Source organism: Protopterus annectens, chromosome 8.part0, assembly GCF_019279795.1.
Source record: "Protopterus annectens isolate FY-2018-M chromosome 8.part0, PAN1.0, whole genome shotgun sequence".
In the NCBI taxonomy this organism is placed as follows: Eukaryota; Metazoa; Chordata; order Ceratodontiformes; family Protopteridae; genus Protopterus; species Protopterus annectens.
The window spans coordinates 1,012,496,344-1,012,517,392 of record NC_056741.1 but is presented as its reverse complement, the minus strand read 5'-3'; positions in this window follow the sequence as shown (position 1 = coordinate 1,012,517,392).

Below are 21,049 nucleotides of genomic sequence, written 5' to 3'. Positions count from 1 at the left end.
TGTTGTAGAGCTTGTTTATGGCTGGGGTCCACCAGACTGGACGCTTGCCTTTGGTACAGAGAGTCTTAGTTTTGTTTGGGATTGCCTGATCCATGCAGTCCTGTAGGTGCTGGTAGAAGGCATTTGTAAGTGATTCAGCGGTTTGAGTAATGTTTACCACTGGCTCAGGGGCCTTAAAGGAGACCACACTAGTTTTTAGAAGTGTGAAATCGGCTTTTGAGAAGTTTTTCACTGTGGTCTTTTTGTTTCAGGTGGGGCGGGATGAGGACCTCCAGCGAGATTAGTTTATGATCTGATCTCACCAGTGAGGGGTATACTTCGGTGTTGAACATTTTGATCCCATGTTCGTGATGATGAGATCAAGTATGTTTTCACCTCTTGTGGGGATGGTGACTAGTTGTTCCATGGCATTTGAGTTTATGAACTCCAGGAATCTTTGGGTTAGAGTGTTCGGGCTTGAGTAGTGTTCCCAGTCTATATTAGGGTAGTTGAAGTCACCTAGTATGATGGTGTTTGGAGATACATTTATCCTCCAATGTTTTCAGGAAGGCCATGTGAGGTTCCTGAGTTTGAGAGGGTGGCCTGTAACATGCTACAAATTGCAGAGCAGTCTTGCCTATGGTTAATTGCACCTGGATGGTCTCCGATGCATCGTGTTGCCACCAACCTTGAGGTGTGGGTGTCCTTTATGAATATGGACACCCCTTCCTTTCTTGGTGTTGTCCGGATTTTGGGGCGGAGCATGATATGAGGTGAAACCTGTTAGTGCTGGGGTGCTCTCAGGAGCCTTGAACCAGGTTTCTGTCACAGCACAGACATCGATGTTCTCCATATTGAGAAGGGCCTCGAGTGCGTGCATCTTGAGATTGAGACTTCTGGCATTGAGCAGCATTACCCTTAGTTTTTTTCCTTTTGGTGTTCTAGGGTGGTAGGTTTAGAATTTGAGCCTTGCCTAAAAAGGCACTATGGGGTGGCAAGAGCCTTTGCCAATATCCGAAGCCCAGGGTGACAGGTGCAAGCCGTCCCTTGAAGCAGCGTGGCTTTTCCAGCATGTCATCCCAGGCAGACAGACATTGGATCCCCTTTGAATGACACCAGAATTTAAGCCAATTATTAAAGCTGATCATCTTATCACTGTATTGTGGCATCATTCTAGGTGAAGGTAGGATACTGCTCAAGGTCAGGGTCATACCTGCCTGGGCTACATAATCAGAGAGCTCCTCGGCCCCTTTTCATGTAGTCCAAGGAGGTGTCTCAGGTCGTTGACACCAGCGTGGACAATGACTGAGTCGTACTTGTACCTGCTGTTGAGAGACCTGAGTGCTTGCGTTATGTGGCGGATTCTAGCGCCTGACAGGCAGCTTACTGTGACCTTCTCCTTACTCAGTCTGGTGAGCGGACGTCAGTGTGTCTGACTATGGAATCACCAATGACAAGTGTGTCTGGCATTTTGTTTGGCCTTAAGGGCTGTGACTGTTTGACACTCTGACTGTGTGGTCTATGTGTTGCATGTGTTGGGTCGTGAGGTGGTAGTTGTTTGGGTGTCTGCTTTGGTGGCCTCTGCTGTTTTGGTAAATTTTTGACCAGAGCCTCAGTATGTCTTTGTGTGAGTATGTGTATGATTTGAAGTTGTGATGGTACCATGTGTGACTGGGTATGTATTGTGTGTGGTTGCCTTCTCCTCCTGTCTGGTCTTGCCAGTCCTATGTTGAGAGAGCTCAGCCTCCAGTTTGGCCGTATAGTTGCATCTCTCATGTATTTGTGTTTTGTGGGAGAAGGAGAGGATTGTCTGTGTACATGAGGCAATTGTAACATTGCCTCAATATTCCCAGGTTCACCAGTTGAGCTGGAGAGGACACTAGCAACTGATCCTCGACATACTAGAAGTAGTAGATAAAGAACTTTCAAAGGACTCGGGGAAGTGGGTTTTGGGCTGGTGGGGTACTATCTATAATAAGAGTGCTTTATCAAGGTGCAAGTACTGTAGGAGTAAGTGCTAGGCTTTACAGATAGAGAATAGTCTACTTGGGAATCAAGTAGAGATGAACTTTTCAGTTATAGGATATGCTGGTTAGATCAGCAGTACAGTTTAGCGTGTTTTATAGCAGGGGCTGAAGGGAGCTAGGAATTGGCCCAAAGCGACCAATGGACTACTAGTTTCTGGCTGAAACTTCACCAAATCGGACAAAAGGCGCTCAGTGCTTCCCACTCCCACTGGTAAGCAAAGAAACTTCCCTCCTTCCTAATAAGGCAATGGATCAGTAACAGGGACTAAAAACAAAGCCCAGGGATCAGCAACTCTGAAACTGGACTACTCTAGTTCAGTAAAGTGGGAAAACAAGAGATTTTTTGTTTTTACAGAGATAAGGAAAAACAGACAGTAAATGCTATAAATGCTGTAAATCGGCTAGCGCACTTTAGTGTGTAGCCTACAGAAACAATTTGCAACACTTAGTAACTTAAAGTGCAATAAACAGTGTAAAATGCAGAAATCACTTAAAGTAGCAGTAAAACAGGCTAAATGCAGTCGCTAGCTTAATAACAGTGGGAAAGCCACAAAAAATACTTATATCTGGTAGAAAGTCACTCTTTTAGCTCTCTGCTGCTTGGATCACTCTGCAGGCCACCACGAGGATCTGTGCAGAGTTGGTACAAGCTGGAAAACACGTGTTTAGCGTGTTTTATAGCAGGGGCTGAAAGGAGCTAGAATTGGCCCAAAGCGACCAATAGACTACTAGTTTCTGGCTGAAACTTCACCAATTCGGACAAAAAGGCTGCTCAGTGCTTCCCACTCCCACTGGTAAGCAAAGAAACTTCCCTCCTTCCTAATAAGGCAATGGATCAGTAACAGGAACTAAAAACAAAGCCCAGGGATCAGCAACTCTGAAACTGGACTACTCTAGTTCAGTAAGGTGGGAAAACAAGAGATTTTTTTTTTTTTTTTTTTTTTTTTTTTTTTACAGAGACAAGGAAAAAAACAGACAGTAAATGCTATAAATGCTTTTAAGTGGCTAGCACACTTGAGTGTGTTAGCCTACAGGTAAAATTAAGCAACAAATAACTTTTAAGAGTGCAAAACAGTTAATCAACACAAACAGTTTAAATAGAATGCAGAGCTGTATAAACAGGCTAAGATGCAGTCGCTAAGCAGTAAATATTCAAAAAGCCAGAAAAATACTTAAATCAGTTATAGCAAATACAGTTATAACAAATGCTCTGAAATATACTGTATATTTCCAATATGTTTGAGAAGGACAGTCAGAACACAAGAAGGTTCAGGCGAAGAAGAAAAAAAAGTTTTGTTTTACTTTTGAAAAGGTAAAAGGAGGAACAGAAGGCCTTATCAAATGTTCTCTCTGTATTAAGAAGAATGAGCTAATGACACTAGACTGGGAGGTGTGTCACAGTAGGGGCAGGCAACTGCAAAGCCACCAAGTATAAGAGCAAGACACCAACAGGGAGGGAGGGTGGGACAAAATAGCCTAAGACAACAAGCTATGAAAGTTTTTAAAAAGAAAAAGATTTCTGAAGATTCTGAATAGACAAAGTGCTTTATATATATTAAATTATAAAAACAGTAATCTGTTAAAATAATCAAAAAATACTTATATTTTGTAGCTCAGTTGCGGTCAAACAACTTCTCCAGCCTGCACCAAAGACCAGACCTTTTAGCAATCACTTCAACTAGAAGGGTATCTGAATTACAGGCCCTTATGGCAGTGGAGCCTTTCATCATCTTTCATGCGGACAGGGTGTCCCTCAGAACCAATCCATCCTTCATACCCAAGGTTGTATCCAGTGTGGCTCTTAATCAGTCCATTCATTTTCCCACCTTCTTTCCCAATCCACAGAACAAAGGGGAACGAATACTGCATTCCTTAGATGTGCACAGACAACTTAGATTCTACTTGGACAGGACTAAACCTCAAAGGAAATCTGAATAATTGCTGGTAGCATTTGCTGCAGGGGCAGAGGGGAAGGCTATTTCAAAACAAACCATTTCTAAATGGATAAGCATTTGCATTCATTTCTGCTATAAGCACCATGGAAAACCTATCCCCCAGGGGATCAGATCTCACTTCACCAGGGCTGCATCTACTTCTGTAGCCTTTCTTAGAGGTGTTCCTACCAGGGATATCCTAGAAGCTGCTACCTGGAGTTTTGTACATACTTTCACCAAGCATTATCATTTACCAGTTTTCTCTAAATCCAGAGCTGGCTTTGCCACTGCTGTCTTGCTGGCCCTAATGCTGTATAAACTCCTCCTCCCAACCACAGCTTTGGGAATCTACCCAAATGTAATGACTGCAACAGTGAAACACGAACAACATAGTACAGTTGTGTACACTTACCATAAATGTAGATGATGTTCATCGTGTTACCCTGCTGCATTCATCACACTTGGGTTATTCTGCCGTCAGGCAGTCCCGCAGTCGGCCAGAATTCCAAAGTCTTGGTCTGGCGTCGGTTGCTGTCGCTTCTTCCCTGATGTCAGTGCGCCAGGGGTATATATAATGCATCCAGTGCCATTTTCTTCAGTCTTTCTTGCTGCGTGGTGCCCAAAGCAGAAGCAGTTCGCAAGTGCCAGTCGGCCGACTCCTGAGGTTTTCGAAGTCGAATTTCCGAAGTCTTCAATAAAGCTAAGTACCCCGTTGTGGAAACTTTTCTTGCCTCAGACCGATGTCAGAAAAAGTTAACAATTGTATTTCTTGTGGGAAGCAAATACCTCATAAGGATTTTCATTCTTACTGCATACCTTGCCTAGGCCCAGACCACAACGTCACTGGTTGTCGTTTTTGTGCTAGGTTTAATAAGCGTACTATAAAAAGACGCTTTGACTTTGCACGACACTACTTCGGTAGAAAATTTAACTACACAATGCAGTCGGAGCAACCGACTACTGGCGTGCACAAAAAACGCAAGGATAAGGACAGGCAGCCTAGACCCAAGCCAGACTCCGAGGCCTCGGCTGGTCCGGTCTCCGGTTCTCCAGTCTTCAGTGAGGCTCCAACGCAACCCCTGACTACCGCAGATCTGGAACCCGAGACCGCTTCGGAGCTTTTGGCGGAGAGTACTAGGCCAACGCAGCCATTTTGTTTAGCCCCTACCGACGACACTGCTGAAAGTGATTTTGGTGCTGCAGAAACACCTTCGGTTTCTGAAGGCGTCTTCAGACCGATGACGCTCACCATAAAAATGTACCCTAAGTTAAGACTCCTATTAAACCTAAAAAGACTGCACTTCAGTCTCCAGTTCAAGGCCCCATGCCTAAGAAACAGATGCTCAAAATGGCTGAAGATTTGATCTCTTTAATCAGGGGTTCTCAACCCCCACCCGACAAAAGGCCTAGACAAGAGGAAGATTATGCCTCCTCTGATCAAGTGTCTATTTCATCAGGCTCCTCCGAGGACCAAGATTACTCCTTCTCCCCTTATGAAGATTCTGATGCTGAGGATTCTATTCCCTCAGCTTCTCCTCCTGAAGACTACTTCTTTGGGGAAACTTTACACACTATGAGGGAACATTTTCACTGGGAAGGTCAGGACTACTCTGACTCAAAGAAAAGGCTCAGAGTTTCTTTTACTCCCCCAGCACAGACCACTTGCCATTCCCCCAGTTTTAGACATTGTGGATGATGTTTACTTAGAATCCAGTTTGAACCCAGATTCTCTACCTCCTGCTCTAGCCAAACCTGACAGATACTATAGAGTGCCTGATTCCCACAAATTCCTTTATAAAAGCCCTGTTGCTGATCCAGAGACAATCTCCCAGGGTCCCAAAGGGGCTAAGGCTTCTATGGCAAAAAATCCTGTACCCTCTGAAAGGGACTCCAGACCACGAGACAGGTGGGGGAAAAAGGTTTACACCTCAGCCACTCTAGCTATGAGGGCACTAAATTGCCAATTTCACATGCTAAAATATCAGCAATTTCTAATGTCTCAGTTAAAACAAAAAATGAGCACACTCCCTCAACAGTCTGAATTGAAAGAAATGCAGGATCTGTTGCATGCAACTGAACAGGTGGGCAAACATACTTTACAATGTGGGTTTGATTCTTTGGAGGCTTCCTGCAGAGCAGCTGTCACTGGGTCTGTTATACGTAGGCATGCTTGGTTAAAGGAACAAACTCTGCCTGATCATGTTAAAGCAAACTTCTAGATGCTCCCTTACAGCAGGATGTTCTTTTTGGAGTTAAAGCAGAAGTCATCTTAAAGAAAATGGAGGATAAGGCAAAATCTATGCAGACAGTCAAAGATTTTCTACAGGTACAGCCCCCTCGCTTCAGCAGAAATTGGCCAACAAAAAATTGGTCCTTTCCAGCTATTGACAGACCACAGAGGGGTAAATACAGACGTCCAAGAGGCAGAGGACAAACACAAGCCCAGTACAAACCTCGACAATGGGGCACTGTAACACAGAAGGGAGGAGAAGTCAGGTCCCAAACTACCAGAAGGCAAACTCAATGACTTGCACCTCATCTGGCCAAGCAACACCCTCTTGGCAGCCCCCTTGGGAGGGAAAACTCGCACTTTTTTCAGACAACTGGCACATTGTCACAAAGGACAAATGGGTCCTAGACATAATTTCACGAGGATACAGATTCCATTTTCACACCTTGCCAATGAAAAGAGGAATGCCAAATCTGCCACAAAATCAATGGGCAGAGGCACAAAAACAAATTACAGCTCTCATGGACATGAGAGCCATTCAACTGGTACCTACACGAGAGCAAGGCCAAGGATTTTACTCAAGACTCTTTCTAGTTCCCAGAAAGGACAATGCCTGGAGACCAATTCTGGACCTTTCAATTCTAAACACCTTCTTACAAGTACCCAAATTCAAGATGCTAACACTACAGCAGCTTCTTCCCATGTTTGGCAAGAAAGCATGGCTAGTAACGTTGGACCTCAAGGAGGCATACCTGCATGTCCCTATCAGACAAAGTTGCAGAAGATACCTCCATTTCATTGCAGGTTCAACCCATTACCAATTCTCTGCACTGCCCTTTGGCTTATCTACTGCACCCAGGGTCTTCACAAAATGCCTGGCACCAGTAATTGCATACTGCAGACAAAGAGGAATTCAAATATACCCATACCTGGACGACTGCCTCATCTAAGCAGAAAGCAAGGACATTCTCTTACAACATCTGGCTTTTGTAAAACATCTTCTAAGTTGCCTGGGTTACACAGTAAACAAAAAGAAATCAAAACTAGTACCCTCACAAAATATTACATTCCTGGGTGCCAGCTTGAATACAACGGCCCAGAAGGCTTACCTGACGCCAGATAAACAACTACAACTGACTCAATATTTCAAAACAATGGCAACAAAGACCCAACTTCCTGCAAGAAAAATTCTGCAGGCCTTGGGCTTCATGGCATCTTGCATACTACTAATACCATTTGCAAAGCTGCATATGAGGAAATTACAGTGGTACCTAAAAAGCGTATGGTCTCAACACAGCCACAGCTTGGACACAATGACATCTCTCATTCCCTGCCTACAACTGGAGTTTCTATGGTGGTCACAGGCATGTCATCTCAGCAAGGGTCTGCCTTTCACCTTGCCCCCAGCCAGGCAAACTATGACAACAGATGCATCGGACTACGCCTGGGGGGCACACACATGGCAGGACAGTGCATTCAAGGCATATGGACTGCAGATCAAAGGAATCTGCACATCAATCAAAAAGAGATGTTAGCTGTACAGAATGCTCTGACAGCCTTCAAGAATCTATTACATCCAGGACAACTTACAATAAGGACGGACAACATCACAGTAATGTGGTACATAAACAAACAAGGGGGTACACACTCCTACCCTCTATGCAGGCAAGCAATGACCTTGTGGAACACAGCTCTGGCTTACCAAGTTCAGTTACAAGCTCAATTCCTGCCAGGAAAAAAGAACACATTGGCAGACGACCTCAGCAGAAACATCATGGATCCCCACGAGTGGAAACTGGATCCACAAGTATTTGCAATGATAACTCAAAAATGGGGCCTTCCAGACATAGACCTATTTGCCAGTCCTCAAAACTATCAGCTAACAAAATTTTGTACAAGGACACTTCACCATCAAGCTTGGAAAGTGGACGCACTCTCATTCAGTTTGAAAAACCTGACAGTATATGCCTTCCCTCCATTGCCTCTCCTCACAAAGGTGCTTCTGAAAGTCAGAAAGGAGAGACCACGACTGATACTCATAGCCCCAGACTGGCCACGCCAGCACTGGTACCCACTATTGAGGAATATGGCCCAGGGCCCACCTTGGATTTTACCACAGATTGCTCATTTGCTCACACAGTAAAACAATCAGATTCTTCACAGCCAGCTCAAAATCTTAAATCTGGCTGCATGGCAGATCACATAAGTATCCAGCCAACTCCTCTTTTCCAAGCAGTTATGGATGTTATTCTGGAAGCTAGGAGGCCCAGCACCAGGAAGGCCTATTCGAACAAATGGAAAAGGTTTTGCGCCTGGAACCAAGCTAAAGGCCAAAACACACTTCAGCCTCACATGCCTCAAATTCTACACTATTTAACTGAGATGTTGAACAAAGGACTTTATTTTTCTTCCATTAAAATCCATGCATCAGCTATTTCAGCCCACTACAACACAGATCCACCTTTATTTTCACATCCACTTCTAAGGCAGTTCCTCAGAGGGGCAAAAAACATTAGGCCCCCCAGGAGAGCACCTACACCAACATGGGACCTCAATTTTGTTCTGGAAAAACTTATGCTACCTCCCTTTGAACCAGCTTTCTCTGCAGATCTACAGTTTCTATCATGGAAGACTGCCCTGCTGCTAGCAATAACTTCAGCTAGAAGAGTCTCAGAGCTGCAGGCACTAATGGCAGTGGAACCTTTCCTCATTTTCCATCAAGACAGAGTTTCTCTATGAACTAATCCTTCCTTCATGCCTAAGGTGGTTTCCAGTGTGGCTTTAAATCAAACCATCCACTTACCCACCTTCTTCTCAAATCCACAGAACAGAGGAGAAAGATTCCTGCATTCCTTGGACATTCGCAGGCAACTTCATTACTACTTGGATAAAACTAAGATTTTCAGAAAATCTGACCAGCTCTTTGTATCCTATGCTACAGCTTCACAAGGGAAGGCTATATCAAAACAAACCATTTCCAAATGGATAGGACATTGCATTCATTTTTGCTATACCCATCATGGAAAACCAGTTCCTGCTACCATTAGGCCCCACTCTACCAGGGCAACAGCTACATCAACAGCCTTCCTCAGGGGGGTTCAACCAAGGAGATTTTGGAGGCTGCAACTTGGAGTTCAGTACACACCTTTACCAAACACCATCACTTATCACTTTACTGTAAGACTAGAGCTGGCTTTGCCACTGCAGTTCTGCAGGGCCTTCTAGCCTCCTCTAACCCTCTATAACTCCTCCACCCATCCTTCGCTTTGGGATTCTACCCAAGTGTGATGACTGCAGCAGGGTAACACAATGAACATAGTACAGTTTTGTACCTACCATAAATGTAGATGTTCAAGTGTACACCCTGCTGCAGTCCAGGTTACCCTCCCTCCATCCCCTCTGATCTAACTGGCTAAATCTCTACAATACCTTCCTGATGTATTTGCTTATAGCTGGAGGGATTTTGTGTTTGTGCAAAAATTACTTAATTACTGACCACCTTTTTGGGGGCACCTGACATCTGGGGCAAGAAAAACTGAAGAAAATGGTGTCGGATGCATTATATATACCCCTGGCGCACTGACGTCAGGGAAGAAGCGACAGCAACCGATGCCGGACCAAGACTTTGGAATTCCGGCCGACTGCAGGATAACCCAAGTGTGATGACTACAGCAGGGTGTACACTCTTAACATCTACATTTATGGTAGGTACAAAACTGTACTTTCCAGTGTATTGCAAACACATCTCCACCACTAGAAAATTCAATGACACAACAGTTGCCACCAGCTTCACAATGCAGGGTATATCCTGTATAGAACTATAAACGCCAGAAGTAACGAAATGGTAAACTGGTGTTGAAGTGCACAAAATGCAAACTCAGTTGAAACTCGTTATACCAAAAATTTATTCCTGATCAGGATTCTGATGAAGTCTGATACTAACAGAAGAAAGCGCGCTCAATCCCAGGTTGCTGTTCTTGTCTTTTGTGGAATAAATTTTTGGTGTAACGAGTTTCAACTGAGTTTGCATTTTGTGCACTTCAACACCAGTTTACCATTTCGTTACTTCTGGCGTTTATAGTTCTATACAGGATATACCCTGCATTGTGAAGCCGGTGGCAACTGTTGTGTCATTGAACTTTCCAGTGTATTCACTGTTGCGGTCCTGGTTACCCTCCCTCCAGCCCACTACTTTTTTCTGGCTATACCTCTACTTTCCTTTACTATCCTTAAAAGCCTTTTTGGTGTATTTGCTTTTGGTTGGAGGTATACTTTGGTGTTTTTGTGTTTATTTGCTCCCCATTAGGGGGGTATCTGACATCTCGGGCAAGAGAAACTGATGTAATGGCATCGGCTGCATGTTTTATACCCCTGACGACCTGATATTATGGAAGAAGGGACAGCAAACCGACGCAGGACCCAAGACTTTGTTAATCAGGCCAACTGAGGGCAACCTGCCAGCAGATTACCCAAATGTAATGATTTGCAACAGTGAATACACTCTAACATCTACATTTATGGAAAGTGTACACAACTGTACTTTCTTTTTAGTGTCAAAAAAGCAGGACACCTGAGATGAGACCTGTTCTGGATCTCAACATCCTGAATAAATTCATCAAGAAGTCAAAGTTCTGAATGGTTATGTTTCGGTTCATTCTTCCACTTTTACGCAAGGAAGATTGGATGTGCTCTGTGGATCTTCAGGAAGGTAGATGTTGGTGTGTATTCACTGTTGCAGTCCTGGTTACCCTCCCTCCAGCCCCCTAACTTCTTTTGGCTATACCTCTACTTTCCTTTACTATGCTTAAAAGCCTTTTTGGTGTATTTGCTTTTTTGTTGGAGGTATATCTTTGTGCTTTTATATTTAATTGCTTCCCATTTGGGGGCACCTGACATCTAGGGCAAGAAAAACTGATGTAATGGCGTTGGCTGCATGTTTTTGATGTCATGGAAGAAGGGACAGCAAGCGACGCAGGACCCAAGACTTTGTTAATCAGGCCGACTGAGGCCTACCTGCAAGCAGATAACCCAAATGTAATGACTGCAACAGTGAATAGACTAGAACGTCTACAATTATGGTAAGTGTACACAACTGTACTTTATTTATACTGGCAAGGCTTATCTGTATAACCCAGGATTCCCCCGCATGGAAAGAAATATAAAAGAAAGTAGAGGTGTATATGGTATAATAAGTCTAGAGTAAAGTGGAAAAGAATAACCATGTCAAAGTCCCAGGGTGGTTTGGCTGTTCTAGATCTACAGTCGTATCATATGACAACTCAAGCAAGACTCATCTGTGTTGTACAACAGGATACTTACAGTCTAAAATGAAAGTGACTGGCGCACACACATTTGTAGGATTGAAGAAGATAAGAAGCTAAATATTTGGGCAGGATATAGACAGAAAGGTCATAATGTAGTCTGGCTAATTAGCATGACTGGAGTGGCAGAAAAAATAAATTTAAAACTTTCAGGAATTGGGGTAAAAAATATACTACCAGTATCAGGAAATGCTCGTCTTATTGGGTTGGTTTCAAGAATGAGGAGAAAAAGTCAATAGAGCTCCTATTGCTTGTATCTGGAAAAAAAAAATTAACAAGAAACTAGGAAACACAGTATTCCTCTAATTGAGGATGTTATAACTTTTTAAGGTGCATTTGATGCATGAAGAAAACTTAATGGAATAGAGTAAGTCCCAACAGGTTTTTGCCTTTGGGGAACACAAAAGATTATTACATATGGCTTTGGTAAGGGCTTTGACTCACCATTAGAGAAATGAAAGAGAAAGGGGAAGGTCTACCTGAGATTATAAATGCAGTTATTGAAGTAAAGACACATAAAGCTAATAAAAAATTAAGAAGTAAACTGTGCAAGAGACTCTTAAATCATAATACTGCTGAGGCAAACAGATTAAGGAAGCAATGGAAAAACATGATCAACCAGTCACGATCTGTGAAATCTGCATTTTGTCCCAAAGAGTGACCAAGTCTAGAAAATTTAGAATTTTTGGATGGAAATGCCTCCAAGTATTTTTATACACCAGCTAGACTAAGCAAAATATTTTGCAGTGCAGGTCAATATTGTTGGAGATGTGAATCTAGTCAGAAGGGAATTGAGAGCATATTTTATGGGTTTGTCAAGGAATTGGGGACCTTAAAGAGTGGCTACAGAACTTACTAAATAACATTTTAGGACAACATACTGCAGTCAAGAAAAATGCATCTTACTGAGTTGGTTTTCAGCTATTGCGGTGCTGCGGTAGCGTTGTCGCCTCACAGTAAGACGCTGTCCAGTTCGACTCTCAGCTAGAGCGTCTTCTGCATGGAGACATGCGTGAATGGTTGTACCTTCGTTGAAGGTTGTGCGTCAGAGCTGGCAACTCTGCACGTAAAAATCTACTACCAATCATTAGCTGACCAGAGTTCCGCTGTGGCGACCCCTAACTGGGAAAAGCCGAAAAACACAACAGTGAGTTGGTTTTCAGAAGGTAGGGAAGGTCCTCAGTAGAAAAAGTTGATGGAATTCTTGATGTTCATCGTGTTACCCTGTTGCAGTCATCACACTTGGGTTATCCTGCCATCAGGCGGTCCCGCAGTCGGCCCGAATTCCAAAGTCTTGGTCCGGCGTCGGTTGCTGTCGCTTCTTCCCTGACGTCAGTGCGCCAGGGGTATATGAGGCATCCAACGCCATTTTTTTCAGTCTTTCTTGCCATGCGGTGCCCGAAGCAGAAGCAGTTCGCAAGTGCCGGTCGGCCGACACCTGAGATTTTCGATTTGAATTTCAGTCCAAAGTCTTCAATAAAGCTAAGTACCCCGTTGGGGAACATTTTCTTCCCTCAGTCCGATGTCAGAAAAAGTTAACAATTGCATTTCTTGTGAGAAGCAAATACCTCATAAGGACTTCCATTCCTTTTGTATTCCTTGCCTAGGCCCAGACCATGACGTCACAGATTGTCGGTTTTGCGCTAGGTTTAATAAAAGCACTATCAAACGCCGTTTTGACTTCGCACGGCATTACTTTGGTAGGAAATTTAATTATATCATGCCGTTGGAGCAGCTGACGACCACAATTCATAAAAAACGCAAGGATAAGGGCAGGCAGCCTAGGAATAAGCCAGACCCCGAGGCCTCAGCTGGGCCTGTCGCCGGTTCTCCGGTTTTCAGTGAGGCGCCTATGCAGCCCCTGACGACTGTAGAGCTGGAACCCCAGACAGCTGCCGACTCCCAAGCGGAGTCTACTAGGCCGACGCAGCCATCTACCGACACCGGAGCAGAATTAGACACCGGTGCAGAGGAAACACCTTTGGTTGCAGAAGGTGTCTTCAGACCGACTACACTCACCATTAAATTTTATGCTAAGCTTAAAACTCCTTTAAAACCTAAGAAAACTGTTCTTCAGTCTACAGGTCAAGGCCGCATGCCTAAGAAACAGATGCTTAAGATGGCTGAAGATTTAATTACCCTTATCAGGGGTTCCCATCCCCCTCCTGATAAAAGACCAAGACAAGAAGGAGGATTATGCATCCTCTAACCAGGTTTCTCTCTCCTCAGATTCTTCTGAGGAACAGGATTACACTTTTCCACCTTATGAGGATTCTGATGCTGAAGACTCCATTCCCTCAGCATCTCCCCCTGAAGACTACTACTTTGGGGAAACATTACATACCATGAGGGAACATTTCCACTGGGAAGGCCAGGATTACTCAGATTCTAAGAAAAGGCTCCTAGAATTCCTTTTATTACCCCAGCACATACCTCTTGCTATCCCTCCAGTTTTAGATATTGTGGATGATGTCTACTTGGAGTCTAGTTTAAATCCAGACTCTCTACCTCCTGCTCCAGCCAAACCAGACAGATACTACAGAGTACCTGACTCACACAAATTCCTTTATAAAAGTCCTGTAGCTGACCCAGAAACCATATCCCAGAGTCCTAAGGGAGCAAAAGCTTCTATGGCTAAAAATCATGTGCCCTCTGAAAGGGATTCCAGAGCCCTAGCTAGATGGGGAAAGAAAATATACACCTCTGCAACTCTGGCTATGAGAGCATTAAATTGCCAGTTTCACATGTTGAAATATCAACAATTCCTGATGTCTCAGTTAAAACAAAAAATGAGCACACATTCAGAACAGCCTGAATTCAAGGAAATGCAGGATCTGTTGCATGCAGCTGAACAGGTGGGCAAGCATACTTTACAATGCGGATTTGATTCACTGGAAGCTTCCTGTAGAGCAGCTGTTACTGGCTCAGTCATTCGTAGACATGCTTGGTTAAAAGAGCAAACCCTCCCTGACCATGTTAAAGCAAAATTATTAGATGCACCTTTACAACAGGATGTATTATTTGGTGTCAAAGCAGAAGAGGTTTTAAAGAAAATGGAGGATAAGGCTAAATATATGCAAATGGTCAAGGATTTCTTGCAGGTACAACCCCTCGCTTCAGCAGAAATTGGCCAACAAAAATTGGTCCTTTCCAGCTTCAGACAGATCACAGAGGGGCAAATACAGACGCCCAAGGGGCAGAGGTCAGTCACAGGGCCCTTACAAACCTCGTCAATGGGGTTCTGCTACCCAGAAAGGAGGAGAAGACAGGCCCCAAGCTAGCAGAAGGCAGACACAATGACACTATCCTCAAACTACCAAGCAAATCTCTCCTGGCAACACCCTTGGGAGGAAAACTAGCATTTTTTGCAGACAACTGGCGCATCATCACAAAAGACAAATGGGTTCTAAACATTGTCTCTCAAGGATACAAATTCCACTTTCATACCTTACCAAGGATCAAAGGAATGCCAAACCTGCCACCAAATCAATGGACAGAGGCACAAAAACAAATTACAGCTCTCATGAACACGAGAGCCATTCAACAGGTACCTACACAGGAGCAAGGACAAGGATTTTACTCAAGACCCTTCCTAGTTCCAAGAAGGGACAAAGCATGGAGACCCATTCTGGATCTTTCAGTTCTGAACACCTACATGCAAGTACCAAAATTCAAGATGCTAATACTACAGCCGCTTCTTGCCATGCTGGGCAAGAATGCTTGGCTAGTCACTTTGGACCTCAAGGAGGCATACCTGCATGTCCCTATCAGACAAAATTGCAGAAGATACCTCCGCTTCATTGCAGGTTCAACGCATTATCAACTCTCTGCACTGCCTTTTGGCTTATCTACTGCACCCAGGGTCTTCACAAAATGCCTGGCACCAGTAATTGCATACTGCAGACAAAGAGGAATTCAAATATACCCATACCTGGACGACTGTCTTATTCAAGCAGAAAGCAAGGACATTCTTTTACAGCATCTGGCATTTGTCAAACACCTTCTAAGTTGCCTAGGGTTCACAGTAAACGAAAAGAAATCAAAACTAGTGCCCTCACAAAACATAATATTCCTGGGTGCCAGCTTGAATACAACGGCCCAGGTGGCTTATCTCATGCCAGACAAACAACGACAGCTGTTTCAATATTTCACAATAATGGCAACAAAGTCCCAACTCCCTGCAAGAAAAATTCTGCAGGCCTTAGGATTCATGGCATCTTGCATACTACTAATACCATTTGCAAAACTGCATATGAGGAAATTACAATGGTACCTGAAAAGTGTATGGACTCAGCAGAGCCACAGCTTGGAAACAATGATTCCATTCATTCCCTACCTTCAACAGGAGTTTCTATGGTGGGCACAGGCATGTCACCTCAACAAGAGTCAGCCTTTCACCTTACCCACAGCCAGGCAATCTATGACAACAGATGCATCGGGACTATGCCTGGGGAGCACACATGGCAGGACAGTGCATTCAGGGCAAATGGACTACAGATCAGAGACACCTGCATATCAATCAAAAAGAGATGCTAGCAGTGCAGAATGCCCTAACAGCTTTCAAGGACCTTCTACACCCAGGACAACTACTAATAAGGACAGACAACACCACAGTTATGTGGTACATAAACAAGCAAGGGGGCACACATTCCTATCTGCTATCCAGGCAAGCAATGACCTTGTGGAACACTGCACTGTCTTACCAGGTTCAATTACAAGCACAATTCCTGCCAGGAAAGAAAAACACATTGGCAGACGACCTAAGCAGAAACATCATGGGTCCACACAAATGGAAACTAGATCCACAAGTATTTGCAATGATAGCTCAAAAATGGGGACGCCCAGACATAGATCTGTTTGTAAGCCCCCACAACCACCAACTTCAAAAATTTTGCACAAGGACCTTCCATCCACTAGCTTGGAAAGTGGACGCCCTCTCATTCAGTTGGAAAACATTAACAGTATATGCCTTCCCTCCACTGCCTCTTCTAGCAAAGGTACTGCTGAAAGTCAGATTAGAGAGGCCACAAATGATTCTTGTTGCTCCAGACTGGCCACGACAACATTGGTATCCAATTTTAAGGAACATGGCCCAGGGCCACCATGGATTTTGCCACAAATTCCTCACCTGCTCACCCAGCGAGACAATCTGATTCTACACAGCCAGCTCAAGACTCTAAACCTGGCTGCATGGCATATTACCTAAACAACCAGCCAACACCTTTATCCAAAGCTGTTATGGATGTCATTCTGGAGGCCAGGAGGCCCAGCACCAGGAAAACCTATTCAGACAAATGGAAAAGATTTTGCGCCTGGAACCAGGCTAAAGGCCTAAATCCCCTGGAGCCGAACATTCCTCAGATTCTACAATATTTAACTGAGATGTTACACAAAGGGCTTTCCTTTTCATCTATTAAGATCCACTCCTCAGCAATTTCAGCTCATTACAGCACTGATCCTCCCTTTATTTTCACATCCACTCCTAAGACAGTACCTCAGAGGGGCTAAGAACTTAAGACCGCCAAGGAGAGCTCCAACACCTACTTGGGATCTCAACTTTGTCCTGGAAAAGCTTACACTGCTGCCCTTTGAACCAGCTTTTGCAACTGATTTAAAATTTCTTTCATGGAAAACTGCCCTTTTACTAGCAATAACCTCAGCTAGAAGAGTCTCAGAGCTGCAGGCACTAATGGCAGTGGAACCTTTCCTCATTTTTCATCAAGACAGAGTTTCTCTAGGAACTAATCCTTCCTTTATGCCAAAGATGGTATCCAGTGTGGCCCTAAACCAAACCATTCACTTGCCCACCTTCTTCCCAAATCCCCAGAACAAAGGAGAAAGACTCCTGCACTCTTTGGACATTCACAGGCAATTACGTTACTACTTGGATAAAAACTAAGGCTTTCAGAAAAACTGACCAGCTCTTTGTAGCATATGCTACAGGATCACAAGGAAAAGCTATCTCAAAACAGACCATTTCTAAATGGATAGGACATTGCATACATTTCTGCTACATACATCATGGAAAACCAGCACCTGCTAACATTAGGTCCCACTCTACCTGGGCTTACAGCTACATCAGCAGCCTTTCTCAGGGGAGTGCCAACCAAGGATATTCTGGAAGCTGCTACTTGGAGTTCAGTGCACACCTTCACCAAACACGATCACTTACCTCTTTACTCTAAGACTAGAGCTGGTTTTGCCAGTTTTGCAGGGCCTACTAGCTTCTTCTAACCCTGTTTGACTCCACCTCCCCTCCTGAGCTTTGGGATTCAATCCAAGTGTGATGACTGCAGCAGGGTAACACGATGAACATAGTACAGTTTTGTACCTGCCATAAATGTAGATGTTCACCCTGCTGCAGTCCAGGTTACCCTCCCTCCATCCCCTCTGAACTAGCTGAACTTATCTCTACCACTTTATCCTATACTACCTCTGTGGTGTATTTGCTTGTACCTAAGGGTTTTGTTTTATTTTTATATAGCTATATATATATATATATATATATATATATATATATATATATATAAATATTTTGCCTACTTTTTGGGGGGCACCTGACAATCTGGGGCAAGAAAAACTGAAGAAAATGGCATTGGATGCCTCTTATATACCCCTGGCGCACTGACGTCAGGGAAGAAGCGACAGCAACCAATGCCGGACCAAGACTTTGGAATTTGGTCCGACTGCGAGACCGCCTGACAGCAGGATAACCCAAGTATGATGACTGCAGCAGGGTGAACACTCGAACATCTACATTTATGGTAGGTACAAAACTGTACTTTGCTTGTATCCAGAAAAGCAATAACAAAAAAATGGAAAATGAGCACTATTCTTTGAACTGGGAATGTTACAACTTTAATGAATGTAGTAAGAGACTTGGAATTGAAAGGAAATTAATATTAGTGTGTAAAATGTGTAAGAGCTAAATGGTTACTGTGGGAGCAAGCTGTTCTTGAATACCAACATTTTAATGGTGAAATATTTGACCCCAGACTTTACTTCTGTTGCATGTCTTGAGAAATGTATGTAACTCCAGTACTGGGTTGCACTGTGTTTGATAAATGAGTAGCGTATACACTTGAACAAAGATAGTGAGATAAAGTTGTGTTACCTTCAGTGGGCAGCTAGAGGAGGAAATTTTTGTGCATCATGCTAAGGACTGCACTGAGCGCGCGCGCATATGTGTAACTGTATGTGTGTGTGTGTGTATATATATATATATATATATATATATATATATATATATATATATATATATATATATATATATATATATATATACATCTATAAAATGTTATTTTGGTAAATAATAAAGCCTTTTTATTAAAAAAAATCCAGTTTGAGTATTCAGGAGGCTTTCAGAAAACATATATTTTTTTAATTTAAGAAAAATACATCAAATCTTTGCCAGACAAACTCCGAGCACATTCAACTAGAGCTGTGGCTGCTGCTTTGTCCTGTTACAGAAATTCCACTCTGGATGATGCGTGTACTGTTACATCATAAGATCACTGCATGCTTTTGCAAGACACCATAACCTTACTGTGATCTCAGGGTCCAGGTTTACCTTCTGGGCTGCCATAGTGAGAAACTTTGTCTTTGTGCCAACCACAATGTTTAAAATGGGGAATATTTCAGTTAGTTGAAGTGGACTGATCTGATGTAAGATGTAAAAGTTATATACTTAATATAATGCTAGATCATCGTGATTCATGTTTAGCCACTTACAAACTCACTCAACTTTCCCCATTCTTTGTTATTTCTACTTGGGAGACCTACAGCCTTTGCTATTGGAGTGATTGGAAGATACAAGGAGGCAGTCCTTCCTTGCCACAATTTGAGTCTGAAGAGAAGGTGAGGAGGGTGTTTTAGAACATGGGAGGGATTTAAGGTTTTGAATGTATGAACATTAAATGACTTCTGCCTGTCCTGTGGTTAAAGTAGGCAGACATGACTCATAAAAATCTAATGTTATGGTGAAGTATATAATGTTAAGTTCATAGTTAGCACATAACTCATTTTCCCCAGAGTGTTTTTTTTTTTTTTTTGAGATTGGGGAAATGTTTTATTTCATTTAGTTACTGTTTGCAAATGTTTTGTGTTCGCTTTGTAAGTTGTCTTCTTTAACAGACACACACATTTCCTTGCTTTATTTCACAAGGTTGGGTTACAGAAAGTTAATAAATGCAACTAAGAGCATTCCTGTAAGATAGGTACTGCAGCCTAATAACTTAAAGCAATTTAAAGATGTTCATCACATTGATCACTGCTGCAGTAGCCTTAGCTATATGGCAGGATATAACTGCCATCCAGATTCCAAAGCTTCAAGGCACCTTCCACGCCCAAGTTTTGGAGCAAAACCCTTCAGAGCTCTACTACCGCCAAAAAGTACTTGATATTTTACTACTTTCCTCTAAAGGAATCATATTTTAAAACGGAGAGTTTTATTTTTAATGGACTAAATTAAATGGAGCACTCTGTCTTTCTTTCCTTTCAGTTTAAAAGTAGTTAAGTAGCGTAAATTAACTGAATTTTTTTTTGGGGGAGAAATTGTGTTTTTATTTTGTGGGGCAGACATGGTGCTTACAGTACATTTTACTGTGTTTTTTCCTGTCAAAAATGTAACTTTTGTGGACCGGTAGTGTTTACCAGCAATTACTACTTGTTTTTCCTGGGAAAGAGGGGCTTTTTTTGGCTTGACCATGGAACAGTTTACTGGTCCAATGGCCAGTCCTTCTTATAGCCACTAAAAGAAAAAAAAAAAGCAAACAGCGTTTGCCACCACAGCAGGCTAACAGTTTGCCTCAGCCACAGGCTAAGGTGACTCTGTGGCCATTTGCTGTACCTCAGACCAGTCATATTTTACCCCAGGTCTTTCTGGCTGTTGGGGTCATCTCAGTGGGCAAAGGAGAGCCACTCCTGTTAGTCCCTGGAGAGGGAACATATAAGGTTTTCCTGTTGTGCCAGAATGTTGTGTCATCCCCAGGGAAGCAGCCTGCTGCCACTGTAACATGGCTGGTCCCATTTTTCCTATCAAAAGGAAACAGAAAACCAAGCATGCATCTGTTCCTCCTCAAATTTCTTTGGATAGGAGTAGTTTACTGGGTCTGGCTCAGGGATTTAATTTAGACTATTGATTTTTCTTGTAAAATAGTTTCCGGTAAAATAAACAGGGATTCCTCTTTTCCTTAAGATATTCAGTATTCTGAATCTGAACAGGAGGAAAAGGCAGAGACAGATACATTTTCCCTCCAGATTTCTAATTCAGACTCAGAGGAGAGGGCAGTTTCCGATTCTCCATGTGGGTGGTTCTCTTGATGGAGAACACTGAAAAGGTTTGTCATTCCTTCAGAAAATACTATGAGTTGTTACAGAAGGATTTTCCAGAATTTACATCCATTCTTGTTCTGTCTGCTTTATAGATGTGTGATACCGCCTGCGATTTTTCTGAAAGTCAGCCAGCTGCCCCCTAAAAAGGCAGAATATAATGTGTAAAGTTTCTCATTCTTTTAAATTTGATACACTTTTCCCAAACCTGACCCAACAGCTGTAGCT